The sequence below is a fragment of the Microtus oregoni genome, unplaced genomic scaffold (assembly GCF_018167655.1).
Source record: "Microtus oregoni isolate MIOR12 unplaced genomic scaffold, Mior012 000036F_ref0000092, whole genome shotgun sequence".
Taxonomy (NCBI): domain Eukaryota; kingdom Metazoa; phylum Chordata; class Mammalia; order Rodentia; family Cricetidae; genus Microtus; species Microtus oregoni.
The window spans coordinates 494,867-512,245 of NW_024543095.1; the positions used below are offsets into that span (position 1 = coordinate 494,867).

Genomic DNA, 17,379 nt, shown 5'->3' on the forward strand with positions numbered 1-17,379 from the left:
GGGTTGGCCAGATAGTGTGGTGGGTAAAAGCACTGTCCACCAAAACTGACCATCTGAGTTCAATCCCCAGGAATCACAGGTGGAAGTAGAGAACTGGTTCCTGGGAGCTGACCTCTGACTGCCACACATGTGTCATGGCAAGAGCATGCGTGCCTGCATGCATGCGTGCGCACACACACACGGACACGAGTGAATAAAGAAATGTAATTTTAAGAAGGAGAAACTCTGGCCTACAGAGCCCAGCATTTTCATGAACATAGAGGTGAGCAGAAGAGAGACAGAGAGAGTTAGAGAGAGCAAGGCGCTGAGAAGAGATCCTAAATCACATTTAAAAAAAAAGGGGGGGGGGGTCTCATTCTGGAGCCCAGGCTAGCCTGGGACTTTCCATGTAGACTAGGTTAACTTCAAACCCTCAGCAGTCTCCTCCTAACTCAGTCTCCCGAGTGCTGGGATCCCACGCGTGCACTGTGACATTTAGCTAAGATCACAGTTTTATATCACAGGATAAAACCCGAGTTCTCAGGGCCAGCTGGCAAGGATGCAGAGCGACAACGTTTTAAAAACAAACCGCGTGCGGTCACGGTGCATCGCAGCTCTCGCTGTGGGATCTGAAGCTTTGGAGACGGTCACTCGAGGTCCTTCAGCCTTGCCCCAGCCGCGGGAGTGAGGTACACAACCACTTCTCAAGACACTGCGAACCCCTCTCCTCTCCCAAACCTGCTCACTAGAAGATCAAGGTACCCAAGAAATGATGAAGGGGGCAGGGGATGTTTTCTGTGGGAGCTGGTGCCGTTTCAACACTATTTTTATGCTTTTCTTTCCTTTTCATAAGGAGATAATTAGCATGCGGGCTCTGATTACAGACCGTGAATCCTCAGTACTCGGGTGCCACTCACGGACAGATGCAAACCGAGCTCCTTCGTCAAGCTGCCATCTTTCCACTGTCAGTGAGCAGCCCTGGGAGGGGCAGGGGAAAAACCATTCGTTTGTCAGACTCCGTGAACTCTGGCCCGCAGCCCACGCGGCACTGGGAATTCTGGTTGCCAGATGGGAAACCACGTGACAGTTCTCCTTGAAACGTGTCACCCTGGGGACAGAGGAAAATCTAATGGTAAACATCTTTATTTTCTGAGACAGGCCCAAGAACCTGGCTCCACAGGTAACCTTTGTTCTGTTTTCTGTGAGAAAATAGCGTCTGTTCCCTAAACCATGCTCATGACATAGACCAAAGAAGAGCTTGCGTGAAGTAAAGTGGTGTACGGCTGCTGACCCAGTGTCTGGAGGACAGAGGCAGGAAAATCAGAAGCTCAAGGTCAGCCAGGGCTAAAACAAAACAAAACAAAAATTCGGGCAGCACAATTCGGACTCAATGGATTAGTTTAAAAAAAAAAAAAAGACATGAAGTTGAGAGGGGGTGAGGAGGTGAGGGATGGACCTAGGAGGAGTGGGGGGGGGATATGGTCAAATACACTGTATATATGAAATTATGAAAGAATAATATTATGTTTGTTAAAATCAGAAATGACGTGTTCTGGTAGTATAACACACATGCGGGGGGATATAGTCAAATACACTGTATATATGAAATTATGAAAGAATAATATTATGTTTGTTAAAATCAGAAATGACGTGTTCTGGTAGTATAACACACATGCGGGGGGATATAGTCAAATACACTGTATATATGAAATTATGAAAGAATAATATTATGTTTGTTAAAATCAGAAATGACGTGTTCTGGTAGTATAACACACATGCGTTGTGTGGTATTCGTTAGAGAAGACTAGGAGAGTGTGGATCTAAGTCTTTATTAACCTGCTAACGACTACTCTGGGTGGTCAGGATCCCAGTGTAGCTCAAGCCTTCTCAGCGTGAGTTTGTAAACACAAAAATCACCTTCTGAGTTGACACACTTCGGTTAACAAGAACAGCTAGCCAGAATTGGAACTACAGAAGCCAAAAGGCAAGGTTAGTACATTTAGAGACTTTCCAAGAACCATGGACTCTGACAGAATTAAGTCTTTGTTTTCATTTTGGCTGATGGTATGGGCTACCTGCTGAATCAGGTTTTGCTGTTATTGTTGTTTTGTTTGCTTGGTTTTGTTCTTTGCTTTCGTTTTGTGTTTTTGGGACAAGGTTTCTTTGTGTAGCCCTGGCTGCTCTGGAACTTACTCTATAGACTGAATTAAACTTGAACTCACAGAGATCCTCCTGCCTCTGCCTCCTGAATGCTGGAATTAAAGATGTGCACCACCAGGGCTATGTGCTGAATTTTGGTACTCCCATTGTGAAGTCTGTTGTGCTAAGGTCTGGAGGCCTACAAGGTTCTGGACCCCTGTTCTACACACTATTTTGTACTTTTTATTAATCAAAAATATCTTAGACATGTTTTTATATTGGTCTCACAGTAATATCTAATACCTGTTTTCCCATAGGGCATGTTGTCAAGCTTTCAGGTTTTTTTGTTTGTTTGTTTGTTTTTGTTTTTCGAGACAGGGTTTCTCTGTAGCTTTGGAGCCTGTCCTGGGAACTAGTTCTTGTAGACCAGGCTGGCCTTGAACTCACAGTGATCCACCTGCCTCTGCCTCCCAAGTGCTGGGATTAAAGGCATGTGCCACCACCGCCCATCAAGCTTTCAGGATTTTTTTAAAAAAAGATTTTAAAAAAATTACGTGTATGCATATACCACACATAAACAGCTGCCTTCAGAGGCCAGAAGAGAGTGGTGGATCCCAGGACCTTGAGTTACAGTTGTGAGTGGCGTGGTGTGGGTGCTGGGAACCAAACTTGGGCCTCTGCAAGTCCAGTAACCACTGAACCATCTCACCACCCCCAAACTTTCAGATTTTTTTTAAAGATTTATTTATTATGTATACAGTATTCTCGGTATTCTTTCTGCATGTATGGCTGTGTGCCTACAGGCCAGAAAAGGGCACCAAACCTCATTACTACAGATGGTTGTGAGCCACCATGTGGTTGCTGGGAACTAAACTCAGGACCTTTGGAAGGGCAGGCAGTGCTCTTAACCACTGAGCCATCTCTCCAGCCCACATTTTTATCCATATGATAGTTCAAGTATTTCACGTATAGGTTGATAGTACTTCGGTGAGGATTTCATAAACATGTCCTGTTGTTATGAATAAGCTGGCCCCTCTCTCTTAGTATTTGGAGGCAGAGGCAGAAGGCCAACCTGGTCTACGTATTGAGCTCCAGCACAGCCCTGCCTACATGAGAGCCTGTCTCAAATAGACAAAGGGGAGAAGAGTGGAGCAAACGGTCAGGAGCCATTGTGCCTGGTTCACTTTTCTCCCCTCAACATAATCTTTTTATCAGTTATTTAGAATTTCATACAGTGCACCCCGATGACCCTTGTGTCACGTTCCTCCCAGGTCCACCCTCCCACCCTTGCTCCACCCCCTCCAAAAAAAAAGTACATCAAGTCTAATTGTGTTGCCCATATACTCACCGGAGCATGGTCGAACTCCTGGTGGCCAGTCCCTTAAAGAAGACGGAGTGGTCAAGCTGTCGTCACCACCCCGACCTCCCTTCCACCAGAGGCTATCAACTGTAAAGAGCCATCTTGAGCATGCTCTATCACGGTTTTAAAGGACTCTCCTCGGTAGCATCCTGTCTGGACTGTTTCTCTATGGGGTTAGGGGGAGGTTGTCACAGATGCTCTCGGTGTCTCTCATTCTCAGTTACGAGTCTGTCGCCATCCATATCGCTCTTCAAGAAGCTTCCTTGCCAACCCCAAGGTCCAAATCAGGAGCAGATGGAGAGAGAGCACGAGCAAGGAACTCAGGACCGCGAGGGGTGCACCCACACACTGAGACAATGGGGATGTTCTTTAGGGAACTCACCAAGGCCAGCTGGACTAGGTCTGAAAAAGCCTGGGATAAAACCGGACTCCCTGAACATAGCGGACAATGAGGACTGCTGAGAAGTCAAGAACAATGGCAATGGGTTTTGATCCTGCTGCACATACTGGCTTTGTGGGAGCCTAGGCTGTTTGGATGTTCACCTTACTAGACCTGGAAGGAGGTGGGAGGTCCTTGGACTTCCCACAGGGCAGGGAACCCGGTCTGCTCTTCAGGCTGATGAGAGAGGAGGAGTTGACTGGGGGAGGGGGAGGGATATGGGAGGCGGTGGCGGGGAAGAGACAGGAATCTCTAATAAATAAATTAATTAATTAATTAATTAATTAAAAAAAAAGAAGCTTCCTTGCCCATGGCCGCCAGCAGCAGCAGGCATCATGGACTTCCGCACAGTTCCTGACTGCAGCACAGAACATGACCTCAACATGGCTTCTGTGGCAGCGTGAACCACAGACGTCTTTTAAGGAGGGATCTGAATTTCATCCAGAAGATGGACCATTCTCCATCCTGGGAATCTCATTATTGGTCAGAGTCAGGGTGAGCCTGTGGCTGGGCAGTGCATTGTGGACAGGACCTGTGGGAGCTCCAGGCTGCTGTACTCTCGGCATGGTACCAGCCAGGACCCAAGGCAGTGGGCAGTGCGGTGGCCCCGTGCTCTCCTCCCCCCAGCAGGACAACAGTGACGGCTTCATTGTTGGTTTATTTTTATTATTTTTATACTTATTGGATTTTTTTTTCTTAGACAAGACCTCACTATGTAACCCTGGATAGTCAGGAACTCAGGAATGTTAGACCAGACTGGCCTTGAACTCAGAGAGATTTGGCTGTTTCTGCCTCCTGAGTCCTGGGAATAAAGGCATGTACCATTATACATAGCTTTATTGACTTTTTTGAGACAGGGTCTCATGTCAAGTTTGGCCTTAGACTCACTATATAGTTGAGCTTGGCTTTGAACTCTTGGTCTTCTTGTTTCTACTCCCATGCTAAGACTAGAGGCATGTGCCCCATACCCTGGACATCCTCTGTTGGATAAGTGTGTGGTTTTCATATTTCTTTTTGTGGATATGCACACATGTATTGGGAGTGGAGCATCATACCCTGGCCATGTTCTCATGTGTGTGTGGTATATGTCTGTGTTTGTATGGGTTTGTGAATACATGTACAGGCAGGTTTTTGTGTGTATATATATATACATATACATGTGCAAGTGGAGGCCAGACATCAATTCTGGGTGTTTTCCTCCAGCTCGCTCCACCTTATATGTTTGAATGTAGGGAGGAAAAAAAATCAAATGATTGCCCAAAGGTGGTAAGCCTTACTTGAGATTTTTAGATTGAGAATATCAAGGGAGCCAAATGAACATAGTTTAGTATTCAGGTAAGGTGTGGAGAGAATGGAGCCATGGGGAAGAGACATAGGGATAAAGGTATTTTCTTTTTCTTTTTTCTTTTCCTCTTCCTCCTCCTCTTCCTCTTCCTCTTCCTCTTCCTCTTCTTCTTCTTCTTCTTCTTCTTCTTTTTCAGGACAGGGTTTCCCTGCGTAATCAGGACAAAGGTATTTTCAAAGGAACAACCCCAACTGAACATGGGCTCTGAGATGGGGTCACTGCAGGAAATCCTGAACAGCAGTGCTGGCCTAAGTGAGATGGGAGGCTGAGGGTTAGCGATCAACATGACAGGTCACAACGCTTGAAACAGACATTTTGAAAATGGTGTGGCCATTGGCCATTATGAAGTAAAGGATGCCACCAGGAGAAAGAGGGGGATTGGAAGCTTCATTTCAGGGGTCAGAAGCTGAGAATTATGGTGTTGTAGAAATCAACACTTAGGTGTTGAGACTAACCCAATGGTGACAAAAATAAGGAGAGAAGGGGCAGGGGAAAGGGCTCAGTGGAGAAAGGTGATTGCTGCCAAGCCTGACAATCTGAGTTCAATCCCTGGGTCCCGTATGGTGGAAGAGGAGAACAGACTCTTGCAGGTTATCCTCTGACTGCCACATGTTTACTGTGGTATACATGTGGTGATGGAGGAAGGTCATTGGTTAATTAATAAAGAAACTGCTTGGCCCTGATAGGTTAGAATATAGGTGGGTGGAGTAAACAGAACAGAATGCTGGGAGAAAGAGGAAGTGAGCTCAGATGCCAGGCCGCTGCTCTCTGAGGCAGACACAATGAAGCTCCCACCCAGGATGGACGTAGGCTAGAATCGTCCTGGTAAGCGCACCTTGGGGTGCTACACACATTATTAGAAATGGGCTAGTCCAGGTGCAAGAGTTAGCTGAGAAGAGGCTAGATATAATGGGCCAGGCAGTGTTTAAAAGAATACAATTTGTGTGTTGTTATTTCGAGGCATAAGCTAGCCAGGTGGCTGGGAGCAGGGCGGCAGGAATGCAACCCGCAGCTCCTTCAACAATGTGGTTATACACATGTGCACACACATAGACACACCAAATAAAGTGTATATGTAACAAAAGAATATGGGGTGGGAACAGCTGGAAGTCTTCAGTTAGAGACATGGACGGCTGCTGGACGCCCACATCGTGGATCTCAGACACTCCCAGGCAAGCCAGCACTGCTCTGTTGCTGTCATCGCCTTCCCACCTGGCTGAGAAAGCCAACCCCTCCTGAACAATTGTGACCCCAAGGGACTCATAGGCGCAGCACAAATCCGTTTTGTGACTGGTAATAAAATCCAAAGGTCTTGCCCCGGAACTCCCTGAGGATTGGTACCATTTATAGAAGAAAGCAGTCATTGTCCACAAGCGTCTTGAGAGGAACAGAACGGAGAACGCTAAATTCCATCCGATTCTGAGCCGACTTCACCCATTGGCTTGTCACTGTGACACTCGTCATGTTGGGTCCTCCCACCCAGATGGGAATCCAAGTCATCCCCAGCCTCTGCTCCAGCGGCATTTGTCTTGTGTACAGAAGCAATACATCACTTTAATTAAAAGAGAAGGGGTTGATCCATGGACTAGACTAATATAAACCTCTAACAAGAGAGATTGCTGGAGGACAAATCACACAGCACAGACTTTAAAATACCCGAGAAAAAAGGAAAGTAGAGTCATGAGGCACAGGGCATCTGCTCACACCACACCCATCGGAGCTCAGGCTAGCCCCTTTGAAAGCACAGAGACTCGGGGCCAGAGGACGGTGATGAGGAAAGTCTTTCCAATGTGCTAATTATCTGCACCAGCTTAGTGTGCTGTGCTGTGTTGTGCTGTGCTGTGTTGTGTTGTGTTGTGCTGTGTTGTGTTGTGTTGTGTTGTGTTGTGCTGTGCTGTGCTGTGTTGTGCTGTGTTGTGCTGTGTTGTGTTGTGTTGTGCTGTGTTGTGTTGTGCTGTGCTGTGTTGTGTTGTGTTGTGCTATGCTGTATTGTGCTGTGTTGTGCTGTGTTGTGCTGTGCTGTGCTGTGTTGTGCTGTGATGTGTTGTGCTGTGCTGTGTTGTGTTGTGTTGTGCTGTGTTGTGTTGTGCTGTGCTGTGTTGTGCTGTGCTGTACTGTGCTGTGCTGTGCTGTGCTGTGTTGTGCTGTATTGTGCTGTGCTGTGCTGTACTGTGCTGTGGTGTGTTGTGCTGTGTTGTGCTGTATTGTGCTGTGCTGTGCTGTGTTGTGCTATGCTGTATTGTGCTGTGTTGTGTTGTGCTGTGCTGTGTTTTGCTGTGCTGTGTTGTGTTTTGCTATGCAGTGTTGTGTTGTATTGTTCTGTGCTGTGCTGTGTTTTGTTGTGCTGTATTGTGCTGTGCTGTGTTGTGTTTTGCTGTGCTGTGTTGTGTTGTGTTGTGTTGAGACAAAGTTGCTCAGTCCTTCTGCCTCCACCTCCCAAGTACGAGCACAGGCACACACCACCATGCCTACAGGGAATTTTTAATTATTGTAGACATTTATTCTTCACTCCCTTTGGCTCATCTCTTTAGAAACGACTTGCATGAATCATTCAATTTTGTCTTTCTGCTTCAGAGTTAGGTTTTGTTGTTTGTTTGTTTGTTTGTTTGTTTTATGAGAGAGGGTCTCTTTACTTAGTCCTGACTGTCCTGGAACTCACTCTGTAGAGCAGGTTGGTCTTGAACTCAGAGATCTGCCCGCCTCTGCCTCCCAAGTGCTGGGATTAAAGTTTGTGCCACCACACCTGGTCTTGAGTCATCAAAACAGGCTTCTGGGGTCTCTTAGAGGCCAAGATAACACACTAGAAAACAGAAGATGGGAGCTGGGTAGATGGGAGCTGGAAAGCTCCCCAGTTGTGAGCCCCGGCTGGTTGGGAAAGGGCAGGGAAGGAGGCTTCCCAGGGCTGGGCATGCAAGACTGAGAGCCCGCAAGGTGATTCCCTCCATGTTTTATGTTTTTGCTGTTGTTGTTTTGTTTTTGGTCTTTCGAGACAGGGTTTCTCTGTGTAACAGTCCTGCCTGTCCTGGAATTCTCTCTGTAAACCACACTGGCCTCGAACTCAGAGATGCGCTTGCCTCTGCCTCCCCATGTGCGGCAATTAAAGGCGTGTGCCACCACCGCCAGACTGGTTATTACTTTTTAATCAATGTACATATTTATTACTTACAGTTTATTGTGTGTGTGGGTGCGTGATACGTGCATGACAGCCGTGTACTCAAGCCATGGCACACATGTGGAGGTCAGGGTAGCTTTGTGAGGCCGGTTCTCTCATTCCATCTTTATGTAAGAGGAGGGGCTCCAGGCTTTCTCTACAAGTGGCTCTATCTGCTGAACCATCTCATTGGCCCTCTTTATTTATTTATTTTTGAAGCAAGGTTTCATGTAGCTGACATGGCATTGAGCTCACTGTATAGTCAAAGAGGACTTTCTGATCCTCCTGCCTCTACCTCCTGGGTGCTTATATTATATTATAGGTGTGCACTGCTATGCCTGGTGCATGTGGTACTGAGGAATTGAACCCAGGGCTTTACAGTTTACAGGGCAAGCAGTTTACCACCTGAGCTCCAACTCAAACCCTGTTCATCTGTTTAGAGACTGTGTCTTGCTATGTAGCATAGGCAGGCCCTAATCCCACCATCCCTCTGCCTCAGGCTCCCCAGTGCTATCACACTCATGGTGCTAGCATCTTGAAGGAACGCAATAAAAGCTGATTCTGAGAGTGAGAAAAGACTGGAAACTTGAGCCAAGCGCAGCTGCTGAGGATAAACACCTGTCAGCACTATGACAGTTTGGCGCACCTGCCTTTCTCCTCTAGGTTGCTGGCTTCCTGTAGCGCCCTCTGCTGGTGAAGCCTAACAAAGCGCTCACTGTTCAACCTGAAACCTCCAGAGTCAAGCAACTACAAAAGCGCTTGTGGGATCCCACAGCTCCAGAAACCTAGAAAACCAACAGTTTCCAGTCTGGGGCTTTTCCCAGCCGGGTGATGGTGGCGCACGCCTTTAATCCCAGCACTCGGGAGGCAGAGGCAGGCGGATCTCTGTGAGTTCGAGACCAGCCTGGTCTACAGAGCTAGTTCCAGGACAGGCTCCAAAGCCACAGAGAAACCCTGTCTCGAAAAACCAAAAAAAAGGGCTGGAGAGATGGCTCAGTGGTTAAGAGCATTGCCTGCTCTTCCAAAGGTCCTGAGTTCAATTCCCAGCAACCACATGGTGGCTCACAACCATCTGTAATGAGGTCTGGTGCCCTCTTCTGGCCTGGAGACATACACACAGACAGAATATTGTATACATAATAAATAAATAAATATTTTTTAAAAAAAAAAGAAAAACCAAAAAAAAAAAAAAAAAACCTGACAAAAAGCAACTTAGGGGAGAGAGAGGGTTTGTGTTATCTTACAATCCCAGATTGCAGTCCATCAATCGGGAGAAGAAATCAAGGCAGGACCTTCCAACATCTGGTCACATCACATCCACATCACGGTCAGAGAGAAATGAACGTCTAAGGCCCGCTTGCCGGCAGGCTTGCACTCTTTTACAGTCCAGTGCTCCCTGCCTAGGGAATGGTGCTCCCCACAGGAGGCTGAGTCTTCCCATGTCAACTAACTTAAGACAATATGGCGCGCATGCCTTTAACCCCAGCACTCAGGGGCAGAGGAAGGCAGATCTCTGCGAATTTGAGGGCAGCCTGGTCTACAAATCATTGTGTTCTAGGCCAGTCAAGGATACAAAATGAAACTGTCTCAAAATAAACACTTATATTCCCCCATAAACACGCCTACCGGCCAAGCCAGTGTAGACAATCCCTCATTAAGGCTTTCCAGGTGACTCTAGGTTGTGTCCAGGTGATGACTGAAGCCGTCCATCACAGTGAGGTTACAAATAATGCCACTAGGAATATTCCTGTAGGTATTTTTTTTTAATTTTATTTATTTATTATGTATACAATATTCTGTCTGTGTGTATACCTGCAGGCCAAAAGAGGGCACCAAACCTCATTACAGATGGTTGTGAGCCACCATGTGGTTGCTGGGAATTGAACTCAGGACCTTTGGAAGAGCAGGCAATGCTCTTAACCTCTGATCCATCTCTCCAGTCCCCTCCTGTAGGTATTTTTAATAACTGGTGAAATCACTTTTGGATTAATAGATACAGATTGTGCTGCATAGTTTTATATCAACCTGACACAGGTTGTAGTCATCTAAAAGGAGGGAACCTCAACTGAGAAAATGTCTCCCTAAGGATGTACTCTGGGCGATGGTGGTGCACGCCTTTAATCCCAGCACTCGGGAGGCAGAGGCAGGCTGATCTCTGTGAGTTTGAGGCCAGCCTGATCTACAGAGTGAGTTCCAGGGCAGGCTCCAAAGCTACAGAGAAACCCTGTCTCAGGAAAAAAAAGGGGGGGGACACAATATTATGATGGAGGGATTTAGGCCTTTGTATGATTCCACAATGAATGATTTGAAAACTGAACAATTAAAAGGATAATCAACTTAGTTGGGATTGGTAGCAATTATTATTTTGGTAATTCTTGTTTTATGCCTAAAAAAGTTGTTTGACATCAGTGCCAAATATGGAAAATTGACTGATAAAATAAAATCCTTAGACAGACTAATGGAACTAAGAAAAATATTCACACACACACAGACAGAAGAGTTTAGAGCAGAAATTTCCACACCATTGCATTATAAACTGGAGAGGAATAGCCCAAGGTTATTAGATAACCAACCTTAAATTCTCCAGTTACCATTCAAATACGACCACCAGATGATAGGCATCCCCAAGGCTATTCAGAAGTTAACTGGAATCCTATAGGAATGTTAGATTTGAAGTGATTTAAGGAAGCAAGAGTTTCATATGGAATGTATTCACCTCTTTATGGGCCACTAAGAACAGAATTATTCCACAAGACTGGAAAGATTTAGTTACAGCAGCATTGGAAGCTGGTCCTCAGTTACAGTGGAAAGCATGGCAGAGAGACGAAGCTAGGGTCATAGAACAATGAGGTAGGGCTAGAGGTTATGAGACTTCCCAAGATCAAATCCTCGGTGAGGACCATTATGCTGGTTGCAAAGACAGATTACGTCTGATGATCACACCTTGGTTCTACGCCGTACAGCAGCTATGAATGCTTGGGACAAGACAGAAGAGTCAGGATCGAGGACTGAGCCATTTACTAAAATTATATTATACAAGGCCCAAAAGAAGCCTTCACTGTATATATATATATATATATATATATATATATATATATATATATATACAAAGATTGACTTCAGCTGTAAATAGATCCAGAAATTAGACAAATAGTAATTGAATCTTTGGCTTTTGAAAATGTTAATTCAGAATTCAAAGGCATGATTAGGTCTTTAAAGGCAAGATCAGCACTCATAGATGAATGGATTATAAAACTAGTAAGTCTAAGAAATACTTTTCACTTGATCAGATATAACCAGCCAAAAAGAAAAGTCCCCGAAGTTAGGGTTGGGGAAGTATTTTGTTTTTGTCCTTTCAGGAGAATGAAGGCAGCCAACTAAGGAATCTGAAGACAGCTGGACAAAAGAGACATCTGAAGAAAAGGACAAATCATCCGGAGAAAATGCCGCCAAGAAAAAGAGCAAATTGGCCTATTGGTATATTACATTTCCAACAGGATAAAATTTCATAAATCTTCCCTAACATTCGTTTCTGCTGCTCTCTACAGACATATGAGGCAAATGGTCTTTTTGTAGTCCCAGTTCAATTAAAAATATAAGCTGTCTTTGGAGTTGGAGCATGGCTCTCTCCTCTAAACCTAAGCATGCGTGTTAAAGAAAAATCTAAAGTCTCTGTCTCAGGTCAGAAGAACCTGGTATGGAACAGAGCTAAAAACAAAATTAAGGGACTGTTCTACAGCCACTAAGCTCATCATCCTTTAGTTTCATCTGCCTCCTCAAAACTTTTCTTAAGGTATCAGTATTATCTCAGGGCTGGACAGATGGCTCAGTGGTTAAGAGCACTGCCTGCTCTTCCAAAGGTCCTGAGTTCAATTCCCAGCAACCACATGGTGGATCACAACCATCTGTAATGGGGTCTGGTGCCCTCTTCTGGATAGCAGGCATATATTCAGGCAGAACACTATATACATAGTAAATAAATAAAATCTTTTAATAAATAATAAATAAATATTGTTTCAAACTTTATAAGATTAATTACACTTTCTGCTGTGATATTAATGGTCATATAGAGTACTAATTCTAGAAAAAAGCTTAATCTACCCTCCTGTACATGATTTTTGGGCTTGAGCCTCTATCAGGTAACTAGGAATTAAATTTGTGTACCCGGGATGTACTTAACAAATTGTGGTCCTTTAAACTCTCTGAGATCTGCTGCATATGACATTTAAACTATTTAAATTTTCCACAGTGAACTGTGACCATTCCTAGGAGTGCAGATACCTGTAGCCCTTGAGTCAGTCAGGATAGTCATGTGGTTGAACTCCAAGTTCAATGAGAGACTCTCTACTGGGGCTGGAAAGATGGCTCAGTGGTTAAGAGCACTGACTGCTCTTCCTAAGGACCCTAGTTCAGTTCCCAACACCCATATGGCAGCTTACAATGGTCTGTAACTCCAGTTCCAAGGGATCCAATACTTCTTCTGGCCCTGCAGACACTGCACCCTCTTTGTGCACAGACATACAAGCAAGCAAAATGCATAAAACTGAAAAAATAATGTGGAAAACAACTGAAAGAGCCACCTGATAGCAACGCCCTGCCTTCACGAACACATACACTCACACGCTCATGCATGTGTGCATTCATACATTAACATGCACACACATTCACCGCTCTGAGACACATTCACACAAATATAACAAATCAAAACGTGTTGATCTAGGCACGGTGACAAAAAAGGTATAAGGAGGAAGACCCAGACTTTAAGGCTGTCTTTGGCTACATAGTGATTTGAAGGTCCGCCTGGGCTTCGTGAGACCCTGTCTTAGAAAAAAAAAATAGAAAGAAAGAGGGCTGAAGAGATAGCTCACTCTAAAAAGCGCTTACATTATATGCGTAGAGACCCAGGTTCAACTCCGCAGAACCCGTGTAACGAGGTCAACTGTGTGGTGGTGCAAACTTGCATTCCCAATGCTAGGGTTGTCCAGACAGACGCTGGGGGCCAGCAGGTCTAGCCTAGGTTTGGAGAGACCCTGTGGTGGATGGCATTCCTGAGGATGAAGTCCAAGAGCATCCTCTGGCCTTAACATCCCACGCGCGCACGTACACACACACACACACACACACACACACAACACTATCTTTAAGGATTACTTTAACTAGCTAGATAGGGCAAACAGACCGAGGCCAGAGCACACTGCTGAGCTGGTGAAGGGGCTCAGTGGGGAAAGGCTCTTTGCCGCCATGCTCACCTGAGTTCAATCCCGGAGCTCATGTGCTGGGAAGAGAACCAGCCTTTGTGAGCTGTCTGCTGAGCTCCTGTGTGCCCCAGGGCATGCACAGAAACAAATGTGAAAACCCGCAGGTAAAGAGGGGAGAGAGGGGGATGGGAAGGAAGAGAGGAACGAGGCCTATAGCATCTTGTATTCTTTATTTTCTTTAATGCTAATTTATTTCCCCTTTAATTTTCTTTCTTTTTTTGTTGTTGTTTGTTGTCATTGTTGTTGTTGTTTTTAGAGACAGAGTTTTTGTTGTTGTCTAGAGACAGGGTTTCTCTGTGGCTTCGGAGCCCATACTGGAACTAGCCTTTGTAGACCAGGCTGGCTACGAACTCAGAGATCCTCCTGCCTCTGCCTCCCGAATGCTGGGATTAAAGGCGTGCGCCACCACCACCAGGCCCCCTTTAATTTTGTATTTTTCTTTGTTTAGGATTTTTTATTTTTATTAATTTTTACGAAATGTTATGTGCATGGGTGTTTTGCCCGTAAGTATGTCTGTGTAGCAGATATATGCCAGCACCCAGAGAGACCAGAAAACGGTGTCGGATCCCCTGAACCCGCAGTTACAGCTGGTTGGGAGCCACTATGTAGGTGCTGAGATCAAACCTGGATCCTTTGAAAGAACAGCCAGTGCTCTTAAAATGATGAGGCCTGCATCTTGTATTCTTATATTATGAGAATAATTTTAGTCATTTAGACTACTCAGGGTTCCCAGAAACACTTGGAGTACCTATGATGTTTTTGAATTACAAGATGAACAAAGGTCAGAAATGTCCTATACAGTCTGGATAGCCAATGCTCTGGGATTCTCAGTGACTGTCTGAGTTCTTTTCCTTGGCATGAGAAAGACAACCATAATGTTAACAAATGTACAGACCTGTCCCCAAAAAACTTTATTTATACAAACACACTGAAGCTGGATTTGGCCCACTGGCTCTGGTTTGCCCAGCCTTGAACTAGAACAGAATAAACTTCCAGGGCTTACACTAGGAAAGGGAGAAGCGGGTGTTATCTCACTCATCCTAGCCGGCCTCTTCCCAGAAGAGGAAGAAGGATTTACTTCTTAGAAAACATCTTGATCTTACTCTCCACTAATGTTCACACTGATGTGACCGAATTCCGGAGAGAGGCAACGCAATGTAGGAAAGGTTTACTGTGGTCCAAAGTTCCAGAGAATTCAGTCCGTGGACGACATATCCCCAAGCACACAACCCCAGTGAGCAACGTCCTCCAGCCTGTCCACAATTCCATCACTACCCTACAGTCTAATTTTTGTTTTTCAAGACAAGGTTTCTCTGCATAGCCTTGGCCATTCTGAAACTCTCGCTCTAAACCAAGCTGGCCTTGAATTCATAGATCCGCATGCCTCTGCCTTCCAAGTGTTGGGATTAAGGACATGCATCTCTACTGCTGCCTGACTCAGTAGTCTAATTTTGTTTTTGAGACAGGATCTCACTGGCTGGCTTCACTGATCTCCAACTCACAGAGATCGGCCTGCCTCTACCTCCCAAGTGCTAGGATTAAAGGTTGTGTGCCACCTTGCCGGGTTTATCAATACTCTATTTTGAATCTATAAAGGGACTAAGCCATTCAGTTGGTAAAAGTTCTCACAGATAAAGCCAGAGATACTCCTGACTAAGCCTCAGGCATCTCTCAATCCAGTCAAACTGACAGTCAAGAGTTCCTATCATTCATTCCCAGTTTGGTGAACTCCACGGCCACCGTCATCCTTAACTGTGCCCTTCCAAAGCTCCATCGGAGCCTCAGCCATGGGCTCTTGGAGCACATCCAGCTGGGTGGAGGGAGGCAACAGCGAGGTCTTCCTTCCCACTCTGCCTGCACCTCACCCTGAGGACTGGAAGAAAGCAGAATGGACTAGGTTCACTGGGTGCAGCCGTGCAACTGACTCCTGGACCAGGGAATCTTCACACCGCATGTCACCTTCAATTAGGCATATTCTTCCCTGCGCATGCTTGGTCCTAGGGAATTGCTGTTGATGGAGACAGATTTCAGCTCCTTCTACGGCCTCTAACTGCCCTTATCTGTCATGTCCCCAGCACTGGAGAGCATAGGTCTCCCAGTCAGCAGGTGCTTTTCTTCCTCTGCTGTGGGAACAAAGGGGCTCATTCCTGCTTCTGCTTGGCTTACAGACTCTAGTCCCCAGAGCGCTATTTCCCAAGGGCAGTATTGGGCTCCTTAGAGAGGGTGGAGCCCCAGTCATGCCCTGGGTCTTCCTTTGGCTTTGGCTCCTTTCCCCACTGCAGGGGTGACTGGACCAGATGACTGTCTTAGTCGCCAAGAAAACCATATTCCCTGGAAGCATCCTTAGACACATATCCTAGTTGGGCAGAGAGGTAAAGGCCTGTGAGCCCATCATCCCTGCTGAGGCAGAAGAATTTCAAGTTCAAAGCCAGCCTGGGCTACACAGTGAACTATGTAAAAAACAAAACAAATAAAAACAAAAAGTATCTCCTCTTTGATGGGCTTGTTCTTCTTAACCCAATCCTCTACCATCTTCATCCTCTTTGTCTTCTCCACCAGGGCACTGATAAGTGTTCAGTCCTGAGGGAGTTGTCAAAATGAGGCAAAAGCTTGAGTCTGGGCAGGGTGGACACTCCAGGCTCTAAATCTAACTCTACCCGATCACTGGGAGATGTTCTAGGCTGTGAGGGGACTTCCAGTACATACCCAAAACCAGTCCCTTGCCCTCCCAGAGACCAATTTTATGTCACCGACTGGGAGGAAATCATGGACACATCTTTTTACCACCCTCCAACAACTCAACCAGGGAGATGCTGTATTTGATTTTAAAAATAGAACCCCCCAGGCTGGACTTTTATGGTCTTGTGAAGAATACTGCTTTTGCCCTCCCACACCTGGTCACTGCCCCTGCCTGGCCCCGTCCAGCTGCCCGCATCAGCTCTGGACAAGTTCTCAGGGTCTCTTAGCAGAAATGCGGGACCGGGCAGATTTATGTGTTTGGCCTTGGCTAAGGCCTTCTGCGATGGCTCCCAGCCACAGCCCAGCTGCTCCCCCACAGCCCATGCAGCTCTGGCTGGGACGTTCTGTGTCTTCTAGCTACACCCCAGCTTGCTGAGTCACCCCCTCAACCCCCTTTCCCCGAATGCCCTGGTCAGCCCAGGAGGAGCAGACCCATCCCTTCCAGCCTGCCTAAGCCTCACTCGGCTCACGATCATCCAGTTAGGACTCTAGTTGGCCTTGGTTACTAAAATTTGACAGGAAGGCTGTTCTTCTGTGTCTAGGCTTCAGGAGCCTTTCTGAAACTCTACCTGACTTGGAAGGCTCGTTGCATTGCGTGCTTTGTCCTCCAATTATTTCTTCAGGGTCAAGGACTAGTGTCGCTAAAGCTATAGCAAAATATTGGCACTCTGTCCCACGACTTGGAGCAGGCCTGGGATGTCAATGTCTGTGGGGAGAAGTTGGCCTTGGGAGCTGATTTCTAGAACTGTATAGATTATACCCAAACCAACAAAGCCCCAGTTAGTGATGGCACAGAGGACATGCTTGTCTTGTATTTTCTTGAGACGAGGTTTCTAATATAACAGAAATGAAGACCATAGTTGTCACCCCCCCCCCCCAGAAAGATACACATGCCTCGTCTTAGTCTCTTCCAGGAGACAGCTGAGTGCATGGTGCCAACCTTTTGGAGGCAGGGCTGTGATTGGCTGC

General features: G+C 46.1%; 1 long non-coding RNA gene across 2 annotated transcripts; it reads left to right on the forward strand.

The window, feature by feature from the left end:
• The first annotated feature begins 470 nt into the window (after window positions 1-470).
• On the forward strand, window positions 471-3,841 carry LOC121433041. 2 transcript variants are annotated; one of them, XR_005972264.1, is made up of 3 exons: window positions 471-737; window positions 833-1,159; window positions 3,699-3,841. It is a non-coding gene; the product is annotated as an uncharacterized LOC121433041 (long non-coding RNA). The 2 variants fall into 2 exon arrangements; XR_005972265.1 differs by having other exon boundaries at window positions 864-1,159.
• The last annotated feature ends 13,538 nt before the right edge of the window (window positions 3,842-17,379 follow it).